General features: G+C 36.9%; 1 protein-coding gene across 1 annotated transcript in view; it reads left to right on the top strand.

The window, feature by feature from the left end:
* FOXL1 (forkhead box L1) overlaps positions 1–119 on the top strand; it is a 2,453-nt gene extending 2,334 nt beyond the window's left edge. Inside the window, exon 2 of the mRNA XM_074223145.1 lies at positions 1–119. This exon is cut by the window's left edge and continues 1,417 nt beyond it. The gene's annotated coding sequence lies outside the window, so the exon portion shown is untranslated.
* The last annotated feature ends 21,680 nt before the right edge of the window (positions 120–21,799 follow it).

The raw sequence follows: 21,799 nt of genomic DNA, 5'->3' as shown, positions 1-21,799 counted from the left end.
GTCTGGCTGAAGGTGCCACTCACTTTTACAGGTCACAGAGAAAACTCCCCTGGCTTGGAACCGATTTATGAGAGCCGTTAAGGTGGAAGTTGTCATCTTACCATTTGGACAACGACCAAGATCAGTCACAACTTTTATAGGGTTGTTTCCTTTCTTTGCTGATATATGATTCAAGGAACACGGTTTATTTCTGCTATAAATAGTGGACTTTTTTTTGTTTAATCGTAACTGACCTTTGAAAATCTCTATATTAGCAACCTTCACTATGAATGTGCACTCTAGCCAATAAAATGTTTTGCCCATTTATGCAATTCATTGTGAATACCCATTTTGTTATTTTTGCAACCGGAGGTAGTCATTTAATACACTGCTATTTTTATTTAGCTTTTAAAGAGCCCAAGCATTTCAAGGGACTCCTGAAGATGGAGAAGGGAGAGAAGATGCCTCATATGCCAGACTCACATTTTTTTTTTGTTAAAAGATCTAGGATTTTGTTTTAATATTGCTTCTGAATCTGGTTGTGAGGAAGGCTTACATTCTTGCCAAACAAATTGAAATATATATATATATATATATATATATATATATATATATATATATATATATATATACTGAGAGGATGAGAGACAGAGATGGAAAAACACAGAAAATAATCTTGAGGAATGACAGAGAAAGGAAGAGAAAGAGGGAGGGGGAGGGGGGAGGGGGAGGGGGAGAAAGACAGAGAGGAAGGACTTTGTTATGTTGCAAAAGCTTTGGGAATTGGTTCTTTGAAAACTTGGAATTTCTTTTATTCCTAAGGGGAAACCTTTCTTTGAAAAGATTATTTCCTATCTTCTGTCCCCACAGTCCCTCAAGCCATGCCCTGTCCCCAGCCTTTAGTTAACTATAATACTTGCTGAACATTTCTGTGGTGCTTTATGGTTTGCAAGTTTCTTTGACAAGTATTATTTCACTATATCCAGAAAGACAGATAGTACATGTATTATTATTACGATTTTACAGATGAAAGAACTGAGGCTCAGAGAGAGAAAATGATGTCTCAGGTGTCACAATTAGTGTGGCAAAGTGGGGAGAGGAATTCAAGGCTTCTGACTCTAAGCTCAGCAATTTCTTTTCCCTCTACCATTGGTAACTAAATAAATACTTTGACCAAGTGATTGGAGTTCTTATTGAGGAAAGACCCCTGTTTGCAACAAAGATCTGATTCAGAAATTTGAATTTCCCAGGGCTCAGCACAGTCTAGGCTGCCTTTGAAATGTCTCAACTTCTTATATTGGATATATTTGGGTTTCACTGGAGTTCAGAAGCTTGACTTCCTAAACCTTCAAATAACTTTTATCTGATGTGGGAAAGTACAGAAAGTCATTGAATTTTTGGAGGTAGGAATGACCTTCAGGAAGTTTGAAAGGGATTTCTAAAATAACTTCTTAAATGGTTACTAGGACATTTTAAAAATAAATACAAAAGTTAAATGAGGTAGAGGTCTGATGCTAGCTATATTGAAAAAAGGCTTTTCAGAGAAACATCTTTATTGGATAATTAAAAGGTTCTGAGAAGATGATCTTCCATCTATAAATCAATAGGACATATTTAAGCAGGTTCTAAAAATTGGGCTCAAATAGTTGTTCATGGAAACTTCTTTGGACTTTGACAATAGCTTAGGAAAAAAGATGAACCTGATGATTTCTAGGAGCATCTTAGTTTTTAAAATTCTATAGACATCTTCAGCCATTAATAAATCAATCAAGATTATTAAGCACTTACAGCAGACCCTATGCTAAGTGCTAGATTCAGCTTGGTTCTCACTGGGGTTATCTACAGCATCATGGAATATGCTTTTGCCATCCATTTTTTTTTACTTCCAAATGAGCAGCGTCTGGTGAATAAAATTGTTTTTCCATTAACCTTTATCTGTTTGGTTCAATGGGATTACTGTGTGAAATAAACAAATGATAATAGGAATGAGGTTTCAGTTACAGCTGTGATTCCTGATGCCACCCATCTCATGAGGTTTCCAGTCATCAGAAAGACTGCATTTTCAATTAAATACTGAAGAAGGAAGGAGCCCAACTCAGAACTCTGAACTCAGAACACTTACAGTTCAGCAGGTACAGTGCATGTTTTATTTGAAGTATATTGGAAATATAATTAATTCTTACATTTTCAAGTTTGATTTTTCTCTCATATAGTATTAGAAAGGGAGAGTAGTCTCTGAAGGAGGAAGACCTGGGATAAATAGCCTCGCTGTGCCACAGTTACCTTACTTGCAGCAGGGGAGGCATTTGATTTTATGCCTTCTAAGGTCCCTTCTAGGTTTAAATCTGTAAGTTTCATATTTTAGTAATTTTGATGGGGTTATGAAGCACTTATAAAAAAAGGATATGATACTTAGAATTACAATATAATTTCAATTATAATACAAGGTGTTTCCTACAGAAAATGTATTTATGTCAGAAAAAAGTGTGTGCATATATAGAGGACTAGTCTGAGGGTCAGGATTAAGAATACAGATTCATTGATTTACAGTTGGAAGAATTTTAGAGTTGTTATGTAGTCTAAACATTCATTTGAAAAATAAGGAAGCTGAGGCCCAGATTCTTTAAGTGACTTATTGAAAAATGTAAGTAGCAGAGCTACTTTCCATTGCTTGTGAAAGAATTCTGGTTCCTTGTCTTTTTTTATGACATGTCATGATGTTCTAGAAGGGTCCTGGATTCAGAGTCAAAGATTTTGGGTTCAAATACTGCCTCTGATAATTATTATGTAAGCTTGAGTCATTTTACTTCTCTAGGCTCGGTTTCTTCATGAATACAATTAGGTGTTTGAACTAGGTTACCTCTGAAGTCTCTTTTGGCTCTAAGTCTATGATTCTATGACCTTCATTCAATGGGTGACCATGTGCATTTCATTGCACAGGAGTCTCTCTAAGAGTTGCTGATCTTTGTTGGTGAAGGGAGTTTCCATAATGGATATTCTTCATACTGATGAAATCATAGATCTAGAGACTCACATAGGTGGGGCTGTGAATTTCTTGCTAGTTTTGAAATTTTGGAAATCTGGATTCAGATCCCAGCTCTTTTCCATGGGCAACTTACAGAAACTGCCCGGGTTTTTTTTTTTTTTTCTTAAATAAGGTGGGGGTGAGTGGGTTGGAACTAGATTATCTCTAAATTCCCTCTGACTTTAAAATCCTATGCACCTCTAAGTCTGCATATGTAAAGAAAAATTCTCTGATCTTATTCCCTCTTAGGACATTCAACTTTGAAGCGAGGTCTATTTTGGACACATTTTTAAAATAATTTAGAGATGCCCTTCTAAGGTATTGAAGAAAGAAGAAAGATTTTTATTTTTGCAGTTGCAAACTTCAACACAATATTCAATCAGTGGTTCTTGCTCTCTGTGTGTATATAGATAAGAATGTTATAGACATTTATAAAACATACATTTGTAGTAATTTTAAACATTTATATATTATAGACTTATATACTAGAATCTTCTTTCACCCCTTAACTTTTTTATTCATAACTTTTAATGTCTCTTTTATTTCTATATAAATTCATATCCTAACTAAGCTATTCACCTTTTGCATTAATTCATACTTATTTTCCCCTTCGAATTTTTCATATTTGTCTTCTTATGGAATAATGATATTCCATTACAATCACAGATTATTTAGTCATTGTCTAATAAATGTTTTTGGTTCTTTGCTACATACAAAAATATTGTTATGAATGTAAAGAAGGAAATTTTCATTTTAGGCTCATAGAAACCAAGTCCCAGTATGGTTAAGTGACCTGTACTAAGTCATATAGTTGGTGTCAAAAGTGGGACTTGAACTCAGTTCACAGATTCCAAATCAAAGTTACTTTCCATTGAACCACTTGGCCATTTTTGACCCCCCCGCCTTGGAAGCATGTTTCTAGCAGAAAGATCTCTAGGTCAAAAATTATGAACTTTTTAGTTCTTATACCCAATAATTTCCCAGAACATATCTCTTCATGATTTCCCCAATAGTACAGTAGTGTATCTTTTTACAATTTTGGTTGTATCCTTCAACCAACTTTGATTAGTCCCATATTTTGTGATCTTTGCCAATTTTCTGGTTGCTCGAGGAAACCTCAAAATTATTTGGATTTGCATTTCTATTTATGATTTGAAACATTCTTTCATATGGTTATAGCTGTTAATTATTTACAAATCTTTTGCAGAATATTTTGAAAGTATCTTTGGATACATTGGGAGAATGGTTCTTGCTCTTATATGTTTGTGTTAATTCCCTATGTATTTTGGAATATATTTAAATTTTTAAAAATCTCAATCCTTTTATTACTGAGACAAATGCAGGCAAGTGAAAAAAAAATTCTCAGTTTCCTCTTTTAGATCAGCTGATGGTATATATTAAGTCCTTTTCTTTCTTCAAAATAAGGGTACTATATCCAAGAGCCTGTGATTGATTTCCTACCTGATTTGAACTCATTTATGTTTAGATGAATATGTATGAAAATAGTAGGTGTGGGTTATGATCTATATCTCATATATAGATATACATATAAAAGTATGTATGTATATATATATATATATATATATATATATATATATATATATACATCAGTGTCATATTTAGTTATTTGGAAATCTGCCCATTTACAGATAGGCAAGCCTGAAGGGCCCTGCCCAAGACTGAGTCATTCTAAATCAATCCAAGCAACAACACTACTTTGAAAAAGGTTGTTTCGCTATCCAGAGTCAGGGGTAATCTGATATTGGTGTGACTACAAACAAAACAGAAAACTTGTTACATGGTATATGGGACACAGGCAGACTTTGGAAATTTTATCTCTCCTTAACTCTGAAAGACATACACACTTAGAGGGATCCATTCTCATTAGGCCAGAGACTTGATTTTTCTTGATGGCCATAGTTTTGAGCGGGCTCCTCTGTTCATCCTAAAACAAACAGGATTGCCCACAAATTCACAGATTTGCACATATCATAAGCTCACAGAACTGTTAGAGCTGGAGGGTACTTCTAAAAGTCAAATAGGGGTTAATTACATGTATATGAAAACTGAAAAAAAATAGATACATGTTCTCATATGTGTATGTATGTATGTGCATGGGGCAGCTAGGTGGCACAGTGGATAGAGCACTGACCTTGCAGTCAGGAGGATGGGAGTTTGATTCCAGTCCAAGACACTTCTCACCTACTAGCCATTTGATCTTGTGCAAGTCACTTTACCCTGACTGTCTAGCATCTAAGGACTTCTGCAGTCATTCTGATTCATATCTAACCACTGGACCCAGATGATTCTGGAGAAGAAAATGAGGCTGGTGATTTTGCACAGCCTCCCCTTCACTCAAATCCAATTTATGTGCTTGTCATGACATTGCATCACTGATGTCATGGTCTTCTCAAAAATGAAGGACAAATATCATGTGTGTGCATATAAACAACTATGTATACTTGTATATATGGATTATACCTGAGATTTAGTTGTTATAGAGAACTACTGCTTAAATATTATGCTTAAGTTTAATGTTATCTGAAGACTGAATCAACTAGACTGAATCAACTAGATCTGAGGAAACAAATACCGGTTCTGCCAAAGCATGCTGCCAACAATATTGCATCCTTTATCAAATTAAAATACAATTATCCATATTTAACAAAATAAATACAAATACAGTGGAACATTAGAGAATATTGCAATGTGGTTTTCCAAGGCATTATGCAGCTTTCAAGTATCTTTATGAATCTGTTTGATTTTGACCTCACCGACTTAGATGATTCCAAATACAATTTCAAATGAAAGAATCTCTTTTAAATTATGTTTCCCTCTGCTGCTACTCATCAAAGCAGAGGTCCTAATTTTGTTAGTAAGTGGGTAGATGTGTAGCCACTCAACTCCAGGAATCTCTAGGTGAAGAACAGGAAACCAGAAAGTATGGTCCAATGTGGCCCATGGAGAGTATGGTTATTTTTGCTTTCCAATTGGTGTTATAGTCTGCTTCCCCCACCCTTTGCCCAGATGACTTCAAGCGTGGATCGAGATGTACACATGTCTAGCGTGTTTGTTCGTTTTATTCAGCTAAAATGGAGAATTATTCCATAATATCAGGTAAGTTCTGACATTAGACAAAATGACTACAAGGATGATTGACAGAAACAAAAGAGAAAAATTTCAAGCCAGACATTAGTTGGATAATGTTAACTCCTGCTAAGAGGTTAATCTTTATATTGCCTGGATAAAGACAGAAGAGCTGATGTCCTTGATATGTGAATTCATGATTTCAATATGTTCATTTCCAATTCATACATACATTGAGGAGAATCATAGGATTATGGACCAAGAGATGGAAGGAAATAAGGAAATCTCTTTCAATCTGTTTCTTCCCAAAAGGTGTGGTAACCAATTTTGTAGTAATTTAGTTGAGATTCATCTTGACTATAAACCATTAAAAGGATAAGCTGCTTTCTTTTAGCATTTTTTATATTCTGTTGCATTACATAATAGCTGTCTTGTATATGTTATTTTCTCCAAATATTCACAGTCACCTCTTTCTCTCTCTCTTCTCTCCCCTTAAGTACAGGAAAGAGATCCTTGTAGACTTCTTGTTCAAGGGCAGATCCTCAAAACCTGGTTAATACCAGGAATGGATTTAGCTAAAGCATATCATTCTTGGTGAAGCAAAATCTCTGCCCTTTCACTGCCAAGTGATCAATAAGAGATAATGACTGAGCTGTTGAAGGGTCCCAAGTTGAGAATCAGGCTGGAACCTAGAAAGGGATCTAATCAGTTTGTTGAGTCTTCAAGCCACAATTATTTGCAAAGCACAGTTAATAGAAACTGCTACAAGATATAATAATTGTTATAATTGATATTTATAAACCTAAATGAATCAGTCACTAGTTAAGGGCATTTCCAAGCAAAAGCCTACAAGAATGCAGAATAACTGAGACCTGAAGGAAAACCTTTCCTCTGCAAGAAGACAATACATAAACAGGATCTTCTTTACATCTTTATATGGATATTCATAAGGAACTCAAAAGGGGACTACTCTATGTTCAGATCCTGTGTAATATTAATAGATATCTTCACCATACATGATTCCTAAATTTTAAAATGGTGATTAATCTTATTTTTATAATGTTATTGATTTCCCCATAGCATTCGACCCAAGATTTAGATAACACTCAACTTCCTTAAGGAATCACATTTTTTTCCTTCTCTGAAAATGGGGTTAATAAACTCTTTTCTGTCTCCTTCACAAAAGTGTTGGGAAGATGGGGGGTAAGGCCATTTGACCCAAGATTTAGTTAACACTCAACTTCCTTAAGGAATCACATTTTTTTTCCTTCTCTGTAAAATGGGGTTAATAAACTCTTCTCTGTCTCCTTCACAATAGTATTGGGAAGATGGGGGGTAAGGAATGTTGTTTCTAATTTGGAAAGTTACTTATAACGTATTAGTCTTGTTGTTTTATAGTTCTGACAAGCTGTATTCATCGAAATCATTTTCTGTTTCTGTCCTTATCTCTATATAGCAACTACACTTTCCCCCTTCTCCACTTAACAAAAAGAAAGAAACCAGTTGGATTCAGTCAAACAATTTCATGTAGGAGTCAAATAGATTTGTTCTGTTCTGTCCCTTAGGGGATAGAATTAACAATGACTGGAAGTCACAGACTTATGGATTGCTTTATGTAAAAATAAACTTTCCTAGTACATATAGCTGTCCAAATGTGATCAGAGAGATAGTGATGCCCTTATTACTAGAGGTCAAGAAAAGGCTGAATGATTTTCAACTTGGGATGTTGGAGAGAGAGAATTCTCTTATAGGTACAAACTAGACTAGAGAACCAATAGGTTATTTTCCAACCCTGATAGGCTATTATTATGTGATTTTTCCCCTGATACCTCTTAGTAAGGGTTCCTGCCTGTTAGAATGGAAGGAATATTGTCTCCCTGGAATTAGAGGATCTGGGTCCAAATCTTGCTTCAAATAGTCTGAGCTTGGGAAAATCTCTTAACTGTCCTTCCTTCTCCAATCTTATCAGAATGACTTCTGAGATCTCCTTTAGTTCTAGAATTATCATTCTATAATCAGTTGCTTAATTCAATCAAATCAGATCTTCAGGCAGCTAGGTAGCACAGAGGATAGAGCACCAGCCCTGGAGTCAGGATGACCTGAGTTCAAATCTGACCACAGACACTTAATAATCACCTAACTGTGTGACCTTGGGCAAGTCACTTAACCCCACTGCCTTGCAACACCCCCCCCCCCATCAGATCTTCAAGGAGGGGAAGGGTAAAGGAATATTATTAATAAAGTGCCTCTAATAAGCTAGACATTGTACAATTATTTAATTTGATCCCCTCACAACAGTAGAATGTGGTAATCAATTCTGTAGTAATTTAGTATAATTATCAGTATAAGTAGTTTATTGTGGAGGAAACTGAAGCAAACAGAGGTTAAGGGTCATTGAGATTGGATTGGAATTAAGGTTTTTTCCAAATCCTGGGCTAGTGCTCTATCCATGTTATGACTTAGATGCTGAGGTATTGTAGTGAAGTGGAAGAATCTTGAACTTGGATTTGGAAAGCCTAGATTAACATCTTGGAGTTGTTGCCTTTTAAAGCATTTTTAACTATCAAGGTCATTTCTGCTTTCTGGGTCTGTTTTCCTATCTGTAAAATGAGAGATTTGAATTAAATGATCTTAAGCATCTCTACAAACTCTAACATTCCATAAAGTTACATTTGTATGTGTGGCCTCTCTGAGACCCCATTAATACACATTTTCTATAGATGATCTTGATCTACAGAGACAGTATCTAAACTCTTCTTTGGAATCTATAGTGACTTTATCAGTGAAAAATAGTTTGGTATAGTGGAAAGAATCAGAGTCCTGGGTTTGAGCCCCAGTTCCACTATCTCAATTACCTTGGCCTTTACCTTCTGAGAGCCTCAGTTTCTTCTAAAACAATGGTGCTGGACTAAATGACCCTGAAGACATTCCAGGTCTAAATCTTTTTTTTAGGTTTTTTCAAGGCAAATGGAGTTAAGTGGCTTGCCCAAGGCCACACAGCTAGGTAATTATTAAGTTTCTGAGACCGGATTTGAACCCAGGTACTCCAGACTCCAGGGCCAGTGCTTTGTCCACTGGGCCTCCTAGCTGCCCCCCCCAGGTCTAAATCTTAAAGAAATAAATAAAAACATCATTGTTCTATTACTCCATTTTCAGTCAGTAACTTTGATTGAAGGACTGAAGATAGAGAACTGAAATCCTTCCAGAGTCTTCCTTTACAGAGACCTCAACTCCTTCCTGGTAATGTCATTTTCCATCAGTTGCTTGGTTTGACTTTGACTCTATAGAATAATATCTGGTATCCTCTAGTCTAGCACCTTTACTTCACCTTAGATGGCAAACTCCTCAAGGAGGCAAGGACTGACTCTTTCTTATTTGAATCCCATTAGTTCAGCATCTGGTACATAGTAGGCACTTAAATGTTTATTGAATTGAATAAATAGTTCAACAATATTGCATCAATCAATTCCTATTAATTTGAAGTTTATTGCTATATGTTCTCTAAAAAAATAACATTCCCACTCTTGGTTCCCAGCTTCATATCTTAGGACAATATATTAAGGCTTGATACACAAAGAGAAAACAAATCGAGACTCCCAACATGGAAGTTAATCTTCAGAAAATGGTTAGAGATGATTGCCTTGGCAGACTGAAGAGCACAATTCACATAGAATTTGGCTGACATTTTACTAAGTAAAAAAGAGGAACATAGGGTCAAACCTTTGGTTGCTCTAAACCCAGAGACATTGATTTTTGTTTATTTGTTTGTTTTTAAGTGATTGTGGAATCTGATGAAGACAAGGAAATGAATGAAATTTGAGTTTCTTCTTCCCCAGCACTTGGCCACTGGTCAAGTCACATGAATACAGCACCACCTCTTGGTATATAGAGAAAGACAGTTCCTTGAAGCTAGGCTTCAGGACTAGCTTTATACAGTGTAAAGCACATTTATTTAGAATTGTATTGCTAAATATAGCAGGAGCTTGGTCAGCTAGAACTCAGTTACATTTTTAGAAAGCACATTATGAATCAGGAATGTTCAGAGAAATAAATAAACTTTCCCACATTTTTGAATGTTGAGCCGACTTTGAGACTTATATGTTGCATGCATGTTTTGGGGGTGAGTTGAAAGGAATCATGAATAATGTATTTGGCCTAAAACAAATGGATCTGTCTGATAGGGCAGGAACTAATAGCGCCAATGATAATAGCAACGTATATAGTGCTTTAAGCTTCACAAAACCCTTTTCTTACAGCAGCCTTGTGATGTAGGTAACACAGGCATGTGTAGATTGTCATGTAAGGATAAGGAAATCAAGGATTAACATTGTAAAAAATGACTTGCTCAGAGTTCCTTAGCTAGTGGCTATCAGTTGAACCAAATCCTCTGGTTAATGAGGCAGCTAGCTGTAGGTGACACAGTAGATGTAATGATGGACTTGGGAAGACTTGACCAAATATTACTTCAGAGGATTATTAGTTGTGTAATTCTGAGAAACTTAGTTAACCTATGCCTGCCTCGGTTTCCTCAAATGTAAAATGAGGATAATAGCCTTTACCTCACAAAATTGATTCTATTAAATGAGATAATATGTTAGATCCCTTGCAAACCTTAAATCACCATATAAATGCTCTCCTCCTCCTCCTCCTCCTCCTTTATTTCCTTCTTTTCCTTTTCCTCCTCTTTTTCCTCCTTTCTTCTCCTCCCTCTCCTTCTCCTCCTCCCTCTCCTTTCTCCTCCTCTTCTCCTTCTCCTTCTCCTTCTCCTTCTCCTCCTCCTCCTCCTCCTCCTCCTTCTCCTTCTTCTTTCTTCTTCCCTTCTCTGAATTAAGCAACTTTCAAATGTGCTGGCTTAGGAAGGTAGATTTGGGTTAAGGAGGAGGACCAATTCCAATATAACAAGAGGGGCACAATAAGTGACAGTGGGATAATGGTACACAAATCTGTTTCATTTCCTACTTCTGCTAATTCCTACAGGATTTGTTTATGAGATTGCACTGGTGAGTAAAGAGAACAAAAAAATATTCTAAGGGGAATAATAGGGCATAGTCTTAGAGCTAAAAGATTTCAAAAAGAAGAGTACTTTGGTAGAAGGGAGAACAGACCATTTATTTTCTTTTTATCTGCATAAGAAATGTCCTATTGCTTTGCTTCTAAGTTTAATTTATGAAGTGCTTTATGGAGAATCAGCTTCCATGAAAGTCTTCTGATGCCTCACTGTGGCAAGGAGGTGAACTTAGGTTCTCAAAGGCTTTGCTAGCTGTGTGGCAAGGACTTATAAACTGCAAACATGGTCCATGTCTCATTTGGAGACAAATTTGGAGAAGTTTATCACTAGTTTGGTTGTAAAACAATGATATTTTAAAAAGACCTAGGAACTCGTGTGTGCATGTTTGTATGTGGCAATAGGGTTAAGTGAGTTGCTTAAGGTCACACAACAAATAAGGATCAAGTGTTTGAGGAAGGATTTGAACCCAGGTCTTTCTGACTCCAGGACCAGTGCTCTATCCACTGTGCCACCTAGCTGCCCTTCTAGCAATTCTTTTTTAAGGAAAAAATAGTATTCAATTTATTTACTTTCCTCAAATTAATATGTTATTTTTCCAATTAATACACATTTCTTTTCTTTCCCTCTCATGCCCCAAATGAATAATAGAAAAAACTGAAAAAGAAAACCTTCATAACAAAATCACTATCAAACAAACAAGTTCCCATATTGGTTATATCCAAAATATATGCCCAATTCTGTACCTGAAACCCATTACATCTCTGCCAGGAGTTGAGTAAGCAGAATTTATCACTGGTCCTCTGTAATCATGGTTGATCATTGCATTGGCCAGAGTTTGAAAGTCTTTCAAAGATATTTTTCTTTATCATGTCATCACTGCATAAATCGTTCTTCTACTACTGCTCACTTCATTCTGTATCAGATCATAGAAGTCTTTCCACTTTCTTCCAAAAGTGTCCATTTCATCTTTTTTTATGGCATAAGAATTTTTCATTATACTCATATGCCATAATTTCTTTATCCATTCCCCAATTTATGGGTATCGCATAATTTCATTCTTTTCTTCTTTTTTCTGTTAATACACAAGAGTTGCTTTAAATATTTTTACAAATCAATCTCCTCCCTCCCTTAATCACTTTGGGCTCTAGCAGTGGTTTTCTTGGGTCAAAGGTATCTCCAGTTTAATGTCTTTGGGGACATAACTCCAAAAGTGCCTTCCAGAATGATCATATCATTTCACAACTCAATCACCAGTACCGATCTCCCTCAGTCATTCCAATCCCCGTCATTTTCCTCTTTTGTCATCTAGTTTGAATGTGAGTTGGAGTTTTAGAGTTGCTTAAAATTATATTTCTCTACTGATTTGAATCCCCCCTCCATATGTTTGTTGAAAGTTTAGATTTCTTTCTTCAAATGCCTGTTCATATTCTTTGATCATTATCCCTTGGGGAATGGTTCTTAGTCTTAGAAGTTTGGATCAATTCTTTGTATCAGATTTGCATTATTCTAGTAATTCTGAAAGGTCACTTATTAAATTATACAGGGCTGTTCTCTGTCCTGGGCTTCAGTTTCTTCTGTAAAATTCTGGCATCAGATAATAGCACCATACTCGATTTACAAAATGTTTTCTTCATAGCCTTTGTATGAAGTGAGCAGTGTAAGTGTTGTTCACATTTTGCAAATGAGGAGGCTGAGATTCAAGAAAGGACAGCCATTAATCCTGGATCACAAGGGTAGGAAATCAGCTGGAATTTGAACTCAGATCTCTGACTCAAATCTCAATACTCTTCCTACTAAATTTTCCTTTAAGCCATCCTTCCAGTACTAGCATTCTGTGGTTCTGCATAATTCTATGATTCTATATGACTTCATGATGAGAGAATAACCCAATAATAGCTATGAGAATTCATGAAATCTCAAATCCCAAAGCTTAAAACTACTAATGTGAAGAAATCCTCCTTCCCATGTTCTTCTGTTATTGGAACATAGAATTCTAGAGTGTTTAGTTGGAAAGGACTTGGAAGATCATCTGTCAAGTCTAACCAACTTCTTTTTACTGATTAGAAAACTGAGGCTCAGGAACTCAATTGACTTTTGTCAGGTCAAACAGCACTGACTGACAGAGATAGTTCCTACTTCCCAGCCTAGTCTGCCAGCTTTTCAGTCTAGAGCCTGTGAGAAAGAAATTAATTGGAATAAAATGTCTCTGCCTTGGAAGAACTTCTTTAGACCAGGTCCTCCCTGTGGAATGGAAAAGGAAAGAGAGATTTAGGCAGCTAAAGAGAGACTTAGGGTTGAGTTTCTAATGTTTCTTTCTGCAGGGTTTCTTCCCCAAGGGAGAGGGAGTCCTTCTCAGACCTCCAGTGTGAACTCACAAATTTATAGGCTTTCAAATGAGCTATGTTTCCTCCTCTCTGGTGGGAGGGATGCTATCTGGGAGTTGAGGTCTTTCTTATGGAGAGGTTAAAAAGGAAAAAGGACGTATATGGTCTGTGAGAACCTTGGGAAATCCTTTGTGCTCCATTAAGGAGATAAAGAGTCCCTTTCCCAGTAACAGAAAATTTTCCCCAGACCATAGAACTCTTGCTATGAAGCCCAGGAGAATGCAAGTGGCAACTGCAAAAATCAGTAAGCATCCAGTTTGAGACTCCATGGTCTTGGGGGACTCTAGCTATTATTTGGTGCAAAGTATGAAGCAGGCAGGAGAGTGTGAAGAGACAGGATTTGGGGTGGGGGTTGGTGGTTTAAAGGAGCAGAAACTTCACATTAAAGGAGATCTTAGAACAGGGGCTCCAAGTCCATAGACCCTCTGAGTGCTCATGGGTCTGTGTCAGGGGGTCCGTGAACTTGGATGAGAAATATGGCATCTTTTATGTTTATTCATCTCAGATGATTGAAATTTAGCATCTCCTTCAATTATGAATGTGGGCAACAAACATCACTTTGAGAAGGCATATATAGTAGGCTTCACTAGACTACACAAGGTGGTCTATGACACAACAAAGGTTAGGATCCCCTGTCTAAATCCTCTCATTTTATAGATAAAGAGAGGGAACTTAACCAAAGTCCTGCAGGTAGTAAGTAGAAATATCAGGATTTGAACTTATATCTAATAATATTAAATCCAGGTTACTTTTAAGGACCCTGTGCTGAGAGATATGGGTGGGGTTGATATCCTAGAAGTTTGGGGGGCAGGGTAGGGTACTATTGACTGATATAGATGAAGTCAGTTGGAAAGTTGAAAAGGAAGGAAATCCCAACACTGGTCTGAGTTTGGCAGGGATTCAGCCTTGCCTGTACTCTCATTCCTTCACAAAGAGTGGCAGAAAGAGGCATTTCATCTTTCTCTTCTTCTCATTTAATAATGGCAACTTTATCCTAATCCATTCACAACTGAAGTCATACTCTTGAAGATATCCCAATGCCTTAATGCCTGGGTCTACATTGAGATGGATCTTTACATTCTTGATCTGGTGTCCAAAAAGCTTCACCCTGGCTTTGTTTTCACTAGAGAAGCAATATGTAATAATAGTTGTTAAAATAATTGTATTTCTGTTTTTACATCTGTAACGATTAAGTTAAACAGTATGAAGCCCATTAAACTATTTCATGACGTGCTGCCATAAATTTCCTTCCTTCCCACTGCTACTATTATTCCAGAGTAAACTTTTGAGATCAGGCTCCTGCCACAGAGAGTTATTTATAGCAGCTCATTCATCAATAAAAACTTCAAAAAGAAATCTGTTACTCTTCTATGGGGAAGCCAAAGAAAACTAACATAAAGACAACCCTGTTAAGAAACAAAGCTAAGGAGACCACAAGACACTGAGTTAAGTACAATCATGACTTCTAACAAATACCATAGAGCAGGAAGATTGTTGGCAATGTGAATCCATTTAAGGAGCTTGGCTCTTATTGGTAGATTAAAATAAACTGTTAAACAGTTGTATTTATGTTGGCTTCAAAGCCATATAGCCCCCTCCTTGGGTTTTATACATGTAATAGATTTGTGATCTCGCCATATTTAAACAAGTCTTTTCATCTTGAGCAAATGCAAGTATGGTTGCATCTTATTACTTATTTACTACACTCTGGACTCACAGATCTCTAGGATGTCAGTTGAGGGGTAGTGAAGAGAAGTGGATTGAGCATCAGAAGACCTGCCTCTGAGACTTACCACATTGTTTTTCTCAGCTTGTTTACTCATCTGGAAAATGGGGAGTATAATACTCACACTGTCCACCTCATAGGGTTGTTGTAAGGATTAGATGAGATAATGAATGTAAAGTGCTTTGGAACCAGAAGATGATACATAAGTGGGAGCCATTATTTTAGTAAATCAAGATGAAGGCATGTCACCCCATAGCTCCACCTAAAGCATCATTTCAGAGAAAGGTAAACTGAAGCATGGAGATAGGAAGGTCACATGACTGGCTGGTAGCAATGTTAGGAATATACTGCAACAGAGGGCAGACCTTTCGAGGCAGCAGCAGAGCTGATTGTGGTGGGGATGATTCATTTATTTACCCTGAATCATCCTTCACCCATTGGGTGAAATCTAATTTTTCACTCTCTCATTGCCTTTGAAAGTGAACACCTGATAAGGAGGTCCTGTCAGTCATTAGTACCTTCTTCTCTCCCTCAGTATTCATTTATTGAGCACCTCTATTTATTTGTCAAATCTCTATGTCTCTGTCTCTGTCTCTCTCTGTCTGTCTGTCTGTCTGTCTGTCTCTCTCTCTCTTTCTCTCTCTCCTCTCCCTCTCTCTCTGTCTCTCTCTGTCTCTGTCTCTCTCCCTCTCCCTCTCCCATACTTCCTCCCTCTCATCCTTCCTCCTCCCTTCTTTTATTCCTTCCTTCCTTCCTTCCTTCCTTCCTTCCTTCCTTCCTTCCTTCCTTCCTTCCTTCCTTCCTTCCTCACTCTTTACTTCTTTCTTGCTTGACAAATCTTAGAATATTCTATAAATGCTATTGTTGCTGCTGTTACTACCACTATTTCCATAGTTAGGGTTTTAGAAATGAAATCACTTCTTAATGACTCTAGAAAGAAGTCTCATGTTGGTGATACATGCCAACAAACCATCCTATTTCTTTAAGTGACATAGAAATCATGTAAAAATTAGAATCCTTATAGGACTGAACTATTTGGTAATGACTTGATCTCCTTCAGAAGATAGATCGGGGCTATGAATTCTGAAAGAAGGGTGTAAAAACATCTCATCTAGTCTATCTGACAATCTCTCTCTCTCTCTCTCTCTCTCTCTCTCATCCCTCATCCTCCCTCCTTTTCTTACTTCCTTTCTTCCTTCTATTTTCCCTCCTTTTCTTTCTTCCTTTCTTCCTCCCTCCCTTTCCTTCCTTCCTTCCCACCACTCTTTCCTTCCTTGCTCTCTTTCCTTCCTTCTCTTTCTTTATCTGTCCTTTTCTTTCCTCCTTCCCTCCCTCCTTTTCTTCTTCCCTCCCTCCTTTCCTTCCTTCCTTCTTTCTTCTTTCTTTCTGTTTTCTCTCCTTTCCTTCCTTCCTTTTCTTCTTCTTCTTCTTCTTCTTCTTCTTCTTCTTCTTCTTTTCTCTCTCTCTCTCTCTCTCTCTCTCTCTCTCTCTCTCCTCTCTCTCTCTCTCTCTCTCTCTCTCTCTCTCTCTCTCTCTCTCTCTCTCTTTTCTTTCCTTCCTTTCACAGGGGAAAGTTTCCTGGTTACAGACTGATCTAATACTTACTTGCATTACCATATTCAGAGGTATCATTTTTCAAATAATTCCTTAGGGACATTATACCAGAGGTATCATGGTTGTCTTTAGCTAAGATGGTCAATTCCCCCTTAATTTTGACTGTACATACAGGGCACTGCTTATCATTTGCAAACATCACAATAGGATTTAGTGGAAAAAGTAAACATTGTCATGTCTGGGCTTTGCTGCTTATTTGCTACATGACTATGGATACATCATAGCCTTCATTGGTTCTCAATTTTTTCATCTATAAGATAACGACAATAATACTTACTTACCCTTCCTCTCCAGGAGGCTATGCAGAAAACACTTGGTAAAGTACTATGCAAATATAATTTGTTGCCATCTTCATTGCTATTATTACTATTGTGAAACACCTTGTCCACAATGACAGCTCAGAATTGCTATTATTTATCCAAGTCATGTCAAGCTGCATTATCAAGTCAAGTCAGCTGCATTTTGGATTCCCTGAATGTTTCAAACTCTCTTTTCAAATGTTTGGGGTTTGATAAAACCCCAAAGATATTTGCCAAGCCCCTTTCCCCTTAATTTTTAAACCCATGTGTATTTTAAGGGAAATTTAATCCATATGTTTTTGATTCATTTGCTCTCAACTCATCAAATTGTTGTTTGGAAAGGGCTATTTGATGTTAAAGGAGCCTTAAGAATCAAGTTATAAGTCTTTAAAGTTCTCTTTGTCCATTTTTGGATTTAAAAAACCCTATATTTTGCCAATCATCAAAGATCCCCAAATCCAAAAAAGTTCATATATGGTTCAAAATTTCAAAGCTGTTAATTCTAAGTGGGTTGTAAAATTGGCAAAACACCATTCCAGGCCCTATCCTTCTATTCTGTGTCAATTTCTTCTCAAAGAATATGGTACCGTGACCACAGGTACCCTTACTGCCAGTAACCCAGACCTGCCAGTAACCACTTGTATATCCTACAAGGGCCAGTTACAAATCCATGCTGCAAGAAGCATAAGGAATATTTATATCCATTTATTTTTTATTATCTTGGAGAAGGGGGAATATTGAAAAAAATTCCTTGAATTAATTTTTTTTGGGGGGAGAAATGTCTTTTTCACAATCAAGTTTGAATCCGTTCAAACAACTTATCTTTGGAATTCATACAATTTCTTTCTATGGTCCACATTTATATTCAAATTGATGGAGGTAAGCATAGTATTGAAGAAAAACATAAATCTGAGTCCTGGCTCTAGCTTTTATGAGCCTCTAAGGAAAAGTCTTTATAAAGTTCTATTTAAATGGGAGCTATTATTATGCATGTTATCATCCTAGAACTATAGGGTCTATGAAAGGAGATGGAATCCCTCCATGGGACAAGGTCAGAGGTTGAAGAGAATTTCCCTGTAAAGCACTACTGGGAAACTTAGACTATATTTCCTTTGTGATCACTTTTTCTTTGCCCTTTGTTTCCTTTCCATCTCCTTCCTTTGCTTGTTTCTCAGTTCTCCATGTCTTTACTTCTTAATCTATCCACTTGTTCACCTTCTAGTAGCTTCCCCTGTCCCCCTACTTTTCAGTTCCTTTTCCCACTGAATTATCCCATTCTTTTCAATTTTTCATTTGAGTTGCCCTCTAATGATATTAATCAGTGATATCAATGAAACTACAAAATTGCTAGTTTAGTCTTTAAATCTTAAATGCTACTTCCTTAATTGTTACCAACTGGCACCATGATATGAAAAGACTAAATGATAATGATATATTGCATTTGAGTATCTCTTTGTACTTTTCAAAATGTTATTTCATTTGGCTTTGGATTCAGGGGACTTTGGTTTAAACCCCAAATCTGTCACTTATTATCTGTGTAACCTTGAGCAAATCATTCACAGACAGGTCCCAATTACTGCAAGTTAGGAATCCCCTGAAATGGTCACATGTTTTTAAATTTGTGCTATTTGAAGTTATGATTACATAAAATTTAGTAGTTGGTTCCAGCCCAATGGAAATATGCAGTGCAAATTTGAGTAATGTGACCATTTCAAGAGATTCATGATTTGGATCTCCTTGCAGCTCAAATGAGAAATTGAAAGGTATACAATAACTCACCGGGAATGGGAGCCGAAAAATAGGGAAGAAGGGAAAGCTACTTGAAGTGGAGTAGGTGGATAGGTCAAGGAAATACACTTTTTTGACCTTAAGTTCTTAATCTGTAAAGTGATGGAACTGAACAGGATGATCTCTAATCTCCCTTTCAATTCTAACCCTATAATCCTAGGATGCTGAGGTTCTCACATTATTTTCATGAGGTAGTTAGCAACTATGCAAAGTTTAAGAGAGGAGGTTACATAGTCACATAGCCATGTGATATTAGAGCTGGAAGGTATTTTGGTACAATCCTTTTATTTTAAAAATGGAGAAAATGATATCCGGATAATTGAAGTCTTACCCAAGATCACATGGCTAAAGAATGATAGAAGTGGAACTAGAACCCAGAATTCCAGTTTAAGGGTTTTTCCTACCATACTGTATTTTTTTTCCTGGAGCAAGTATTATTATCTTCATTTTACAAATAGTGAAACTGAGTTCTAGGGAGAGGTTAAGTGGTTTTTCCCAAGGTCATATCCTGAATTAATAGTGGAACTGGAACGAAATTCAGTCAACAAAAATCAGGTTTTCTTTGACAATACCATTTGGCCTATTTGGATGGATGTTCGACAGACACTGAAACTTTGCAATTTCCTTCCAGTAACTAGCTTAACTGTGTGACTTTGCATAGGTCATGTTTTCTTGGGGTCTCTGTTTCTAAGATACTCAAAGAACTGTAATTAGGATGTTACAAAACCAGGGCTTTGTCCTGAGGTGCCAAAATGAGAGGGTGCTGACAATATTTGTACTACTTGAAAACTGAATTCAGCAACAAATCAGCAGAAATAATTAATTAAAATGGGATGGCAGTTTGAGCTCCTCCCTGTACCAGTCTCTCCCTACTCTCTTCCTTCCCAGAAACTGCTTCTGTATCCTGGGCTCTCTGTCTCCTCCCTCCCCTTTCTCTGTCAGCTCTCTCCCTCTTTCCCAATAAATACATAGCATAGTGACTCAGGTTTCTCACCTCACATGGTATTGGGTCTCAAGGTCTAAGGTCTTTCCAATGAAGTCACTCAGAGCATGATTCCCTGGACCATTTGTCAGCTCCTACCCTAATGGCCTTTATTTGTGGTAGCTTTCTAACCTTCTTAAGTTCATCCCCAGAGCCTCCATTTGAGAAAGGACTCATGCCAACCATTCTTACATTAAACTCCTCAGGCTACTCCCTACTTTGGGACTCATAGTGCATCCCCTACCCCTTAATTTTGAAATTCCATTTATGTGTGGTCTTCCCCCATCAAAATGTAAGTTTTTGGAGGGCAAAAATTGTCTTTCTTTTTGTTTGTATTTGTATTCCTAAGACTTTGTAGAGTATATGGCAGATAAGTGCTGAATAAAAGCTCTATTGAGCCATCTGTCTTTTTTTAGTATTTATCTTGTATCTATCTACTTAAGTATCTATCTTCTTTCATTTATCTGTCTTCTATCTGTATAATCTATCTATCCAGCTTTCATCTATACTTTATCTATTTTATCTTCCAACTATCTATCCATCTATTATCTATGTAGATTTTATGTATTATTAGTCTATCTGTAATTTATCTATTTTATCTATTATTTCTCTACTTCTAACTACAGTTGATCTCTCTGTATCTTTCTCTCCCTCTCCCTACCTTCACTTACTCTCTTACTCTCTTTTCCCTTTTCCTCCTCCTCCTCCTCCCCTTCTCCTTCTCTTTCTTCTTGTTCTTGTTCTTTCTTCTTCTTCTTCTTCTTCTTCTTCTTCTTCTTCTTCTTCTTTGTTTTTCTTTCTGTTTCTCTCTTTCTCTCCCCCCCCCAGTCTACTTAGCTGACACATTCAATTAATTTGTCTTCAAAATTTTTTCTCAGAATAGCTTTCATGGTGTTTGCCCCAAGGAGAATTGTGTGGTGCTTGCTTGTTGTTCCAGAAATGCTTGCTACAGCTCGAGCTTCGATTTTGAATAGAGCTGCTCCATTTCCCACAGAACCTGGAGAAAAAGTCTATTATTAAATTCCTACATCATAGACATATTAAATGAGACAAATTTTTGAAAAATATGAGGTAGCTCCTCCAATCTCACCATTCCCTAACTTTAACTTGAGGGGGGAGGAGAAGAAAACTCATTCATTCCATATCTCTTATCAGTTTGTTTGAGAGGCTGCTGCAGGAGTGAAATTCATTTTAGACAATTCAAGACTTTTTAGACAGTTTAGCTTCCCCAAGGATGTCTCATAAGGCAACAGCCTGGATGTTTATAAATGGCCCCTGGGTCTTTCCAACCTCTGGCCTGTATTGACAAATAAATGACTGACTCACTGGATTAAAAATATGCTTCTGGTTAAAAGTTGTGTGGAGGTATTAAAAGTTTGTTGTGTCTACTAAGATTGTACTGCCCCAGCCTCTGTATGGGGCAGCTGACTTAAATATAAATATAAATAGAGATAAATGTTTCCTTCTCTATGTTTTAGTCACTACTGTATATTCTGAGTTCACAGTGAGAGAAATAGTCACAGGGAAAAGAAAGAATTAGACGGTTTCAAGAAACATTTTAACCTAGAATCTGTTTATCAAGTGACAGTTAACTTATGAAGTGTACCAGTTGTCTTAAGTCTGGGACAATGGTAAAGACTACAAATGTCCCCCCCCACCACACACACATACACAAACCCTGGGGTCAATATTTTCAGCTGGAGAGGGCATTGGCCTGTTGTATTCTGCATCTGTCAGGCAGCTGTTTGTATGATTTTTATCTTATGGTTTCTGCAAGTCTTAACCTGGGCAATGGACAGTGGGTAGTGATCAGGGTTCCATTGCTCTAGGAAAATTTTTTATGTTTCTAAATCTCTTTGTTTTCTAACTGCATCATAGAATTCTAGAATTTAGCATTAGAAGGAATT

This window comes from Macrotis lagotis, chromosome 1 (assembly GCF_037893015.1).
Source record: "Macrotis lagotis isolate mMagLag1 chromosome 1, bilby.v1.9.chrom.fasta, whole genome shotgun sequence".
NCBI lineage: Eukaryota > Metazoa > Chordata > Mammalia > Peramelemorphia > Peramelidae > Macrotis > Macrotis lagotis.
This window is presented reverse-complemented; position numbering and strand designations above follow the sequence as displayed.